This window comes from Austrofundulus limnaeus, unplaced genomic scaffold (genome assembly GCF_001266775.1).
Source record: "Austrofundulus limnaeus strain Quisiro unplaced genomic scaffold, Austrofundulus_limnaeus-1.0 Scaffold485, whole genome shotgun sequence".
In the NCBI taxonomy this organism is placed as follows: Eukaryota; Metazoa; Chordata; class Actinopteri; order Cyprinodontiformes; family Rivulidae; genus Austrofundulus; species Austrofundulus limnaeus.
In genome coordinates, this window is record NW_013952887.1 from 414,290 (window position 1) to 418,954 (window position 4,665).

Sequence of the window (4,665 nt, forward strand, 5' to 3'; positions counted from 1 at the left end):
CATCAGCCCAATGCCCCACAAGTTCCGATCCAAGATCCCCCACCCTCACTATGTGATGGAGCCGATCAAAGGAGCCCAAAGAGATTGGTCTGATGTGGCGGAAAAAGCTGTTTCAAGACTAACGTAATCTAGCAGAAGATTTCTATACTAGATTTCTATAGATTTCTATACTAATAGCATTTTTATTTTTCCAATTCAGGAGTATGGTTTTCTTTGCGATACATAAGGCAATTAGAATCATGTGAGATGCATTTTTCTCTAAAGTGACATCGTCTAAAAGACCCAGTAAACAAACAGACAGAGAAGGTAAAATATTACATTCCAGACACTTAGACAAGTCTTTGCAAACTCGCACCCAGAACCTCTGAACAGGTGGACACAACCATAACGTGTGAATATAATTATCCAGTGTATCGCCTGTGCACTTTGAGCAGTTGTTAGATGAAGCAATTCCCATCCTGAACATTCGCTGACCTGTATAGTGTACTCTATAAAGGACTTTATATTGTATTAATTGTAAGTTTGACTTTCTGCTCATTTTAAATGTTTTTAAGCATATTTGTGACCAGGTGTTCTGGTCAAAGTTAATTAATAAGTCTGTCTGCCACAGGAAGTGATATTGAGTCATCTATTCTAGAGAGTTTCATATAAGTTTTAGATAGTAATTTGGGAGATTTAAGAGAGAGGAACTCTAATGCACTTGCTGGTGTTTCTAACAATACTTTATTAAGCTTAAATTTCTTTTTATTATAGACTTTGTTGATATTCTAAGAAATGTTTCTTATCAATACCATATTGTATTGTTAGTTTATTGAATGGAATAAAGTCTACACCTTCATATGTGTGTTCCAGATATTCAATTCCTTTGCCTCTCCAGTCTGGGAAGTCTAACATATTATTTTGTTGTAGTATGTCAGGATTGTTCCAGATGGGTGTTTGTCTACATGGGATTAGTGAAGATTGTGTCATTTTCAGAAACTCCCACCAAGCTGTCAGTGATGAGCTGATATTGATGCTTTTAAAGCAAACATGTCGCTTTATATTTGTGCTAATAAATGGAAGGTTTGAAACATTAATGTTATGGCATAATGTTTGTTCTGCATCTAACCAAGTTACATCTGGTGGGGTAGGATATAATCATTTGAAAATGTATTGAAGCCTATTAGCTAAGAAGTAGTAATAAAAGTTTGGAAGCTCATGTCCTACTTTATCTTTAGTTTTCTGTAGTGATTTTAGGCTAATGCGCAGGATTTTATCTTTCCAAATAAATTTAGAGATAAAGGAGTCCAAGGACTTAAACCAGTCAGGAGAAGGTTTATTTGGTATCATTGAGAATAAATAGTTTATTCTCAGTAGCACTGTCATTTTAATCGAGGCAACTCTTCCCATAAGTGATATGGGTAAAGATTTCCATCTAATAAAATCTTCTTCAATTTTCTTTAAAAGTGGGATGTGATTTAATTTTATTAAGTCTTCCAATTTAGGAGAAATGTTAATACCCAAACATTTAATATTGCCTGACTGCAGTCTTGTATCAAGATAATTATTGAAAACACAGTTAACTGGAAGAACTGTTGATTTTATAGAGTACTTTTATTGTTGAATTTATAGAGTAGGCGGAAACATTTGAAAAAGAGTTTATTAATTCAATAACGTTAGATATGGAATTTCCTGAGTGCTGAAGAAAAAGTAAAACATCATCAGCATAAAGACTAATTTTATGTTCTATGTTCTTACATTTTATGCCTTTAATATCTGAGGTTTGCCTGATCGCAGCTGCTAAGGGTTCGATAAAATAGCAAACAGTGAGGGGGACAGTGGGCACCCCTGCCGGGTGCCTCTCTGTAAACAAAAGCTAGAAGATATTTGATTATTTGTCCTGACACATGCTGTTGGTGAGCTAAATAATATTTATAACCAATTAATGAAATGGTTCCCAAAACCAAATCTATGCAAGGTTGCAAATAAGAATTTTCACTTTACTCTATCAAATGCTTTTTCTGCATCCAGAGACAGAATGGCTGTTTCAATGTTTTTACTATATGAATAATCTTTTAGATTAAATAATCTGCGTGTGTTTGTAGTTGAGTGTCTTCCTTTAATGAAACCGGTTTGATCAGGATGAATAATGAGAGGGGTTATCTTCTCTAATCTTATAGATAGGGCCTTACAAATCATTTTAACGTCAACATTAATAAGTGAAATTGGACGATAACTGGTAGTCAATACAGGGTCTTTGTCTGGTTTTAATTGCAAACTGATATTAGCTGAATTCATGTATTGGAAGCCTGCCATGATCCTCTGACTCCTGTAGCATTTTGTGAAATATTGGTGCCAGGATATTCCAGAATTCTTTATAGAATTCTGCTGGAAACCCATCCGGACCGGTGCTTTGTTGTTAGGCATGCCTTTTATAGCGTTACAGAGTTCGGCTGATGTTGATGGGGAATCTAGTTCTGAAGACTGACTACTGGAAAATTTTGGAAGTGTTATTTTTTCAAAAAAGTGATTAATGTCCTCTTCTGATGGATTTGTTTGCGGGGTGTAATGCTTTATAGAAATCTCTAAAAACACCATTTACTTTTTCTTGATCATAAGTTATGTTTCCAGTTATGTCTTTAACACCATATATAGTTGTTTTCTCTTTATTAATTTTTAGTTGGTTAGCTAAAAAGCTTCCTGATTTATTACAGTGCTCAAAGTTTTCTAATCGAAGTCTTTGTATCAAGAATTTGTTTTTTGTCAATAAATTAATTTAATTCTAATTTTGCTTTCCTTATTTTTTGCTCTATTTCTTCACCTTGCAAGGTTCCTAACATTTCTATTGATTTCTCTAATTCCTGAATACTTTTATTTTCTTTTATTTGTTGAGGATGATATTATTTTTCCTGTATGAGATACTTATGTGAATGAGATTTTGTGTTTGTGTGTTAACAGTTGTTTCATGAAGAGAAAACAAGAGAAGAAAGTGATATAATCATAGATAAAACAAAGATAGAAAGTAAAAAGATAAGAAGAGTCCCCCCCACCCTGAGTATGTCACACCATGCTCCACCAGTAGTGTTTAAACCCACCAACCGAGCTGTGCTGGACATTAAATTATAACTGGAAAATAATATTAATAATAAAAGAGTCTACTAACCTTAATGATAATCCTAATATAACCAGGGAGTGATCTCTGGGTCTCTAAACAGCTGACCATTAACATATAATTTATCTACTGCTAAAGAGGCCCGTTTTCCTTGACTGGTGTTTTTTTCTAATTGGGAATAGTACACGTCTACGGTCGAGGATCTCTCTAGGACAGAGGTGCCCAAAGTGGGGTCCGCGGGCCAAAATTGGCCCACCAAACCATTTGATTTGGCCCACCAACAGTTGTCCTGGTTATTAGATTGTAATTACATTCAGATTGAATATAAAATTCAAGTAACTACAAGAGACATTTAGATTAGATTTAAGCCCATACCTAGATTTGCACACCTTAAAAGACCCCATATACCCAATTTTTAAATTATGAATATTTTCATGAGCCTTTGCTGACATTGCATTGACTTTGCATACATTGAATTTTCTCCATGTCCATGGGCTAAAAAAATGTAGGCAACCACACCAGCTCCAAGCTTAATCATAAAAATAAAACAAGTTTATGTAAGACGTATTTGCATTTCTTATATTACTGCATTTGGCCCACGACCCTCAGATTGATTTTAATTTTGGCCCTCTTAGGGAAAATGTTTTTTTAAATTTTGGCCCTCTCAGTGAAAATGTTTGGGCACCCCTGCTCTAGGATATTGATCATTAATGCTAAAATTAGTGCCCCGCAGCTCCCTACCACGACTCCTGACCTGTTCTTTTTGTTTGAAATGCTCGAACTTAGCTATAATGGGCCGGGGGCGTTTGTTATCGGGTTTCTTACCTCCTAGACGGTGGACTCAATGGAATGTGATGGAATCCACTATGTCCCTGGAGAGTTTCAGCTGATCCGGGATGAATTCTCGGTTCCTACCAGTTTAAACTTGACAGCTTGCCACTTCTCTGCTGCTGTACTGAACATTGTTGCATGTCAACACAATGTGTTTCAAATAAAAACCTTGTTGAGAGCTGGAACTTCAACCCACACGCAATAAATCCTCATCTTCACGACTCTTATAAAACCACATCAGGCGTAAAACAAAGCTGTTTTAAAGATAATGACTTTTTCATGCTGTGATTTTGGAGTAAGAACTCAAGCAACAATTACACTATTTCATGTACAAAAACAACAATGTAAATCTGGCAAAAGTGAGTGATTTATTTTGGACATAAGATGTTTTTTTTTCGATTGTAAAGATTTTATCATGTTGAAGTCTTACTCTTACATCATGTTCTGTTCTTCTATTACTGATTACTAGGGGTGTACCGATACATCGATCTACACTCACCAGCCACTTTATTAGGTACACCTGTCCAACTGCTCGTTAACACTTAATTTCTAATCAGCCAATCACATGGCGGCAACTCAGTGCATTTAGGCATGTAGACATGGTCAAGACAATCTCCTGCAGTTCAAACCGAGCATCAGTATGGGGAAGAAAGGTGATTTGAAACATCAAAATTGGACAAGAGAAGACTGGAAAAACGTTGCCTGGTCTGATGAGTCTCGATTTCTGCTGCGACATTCAGATG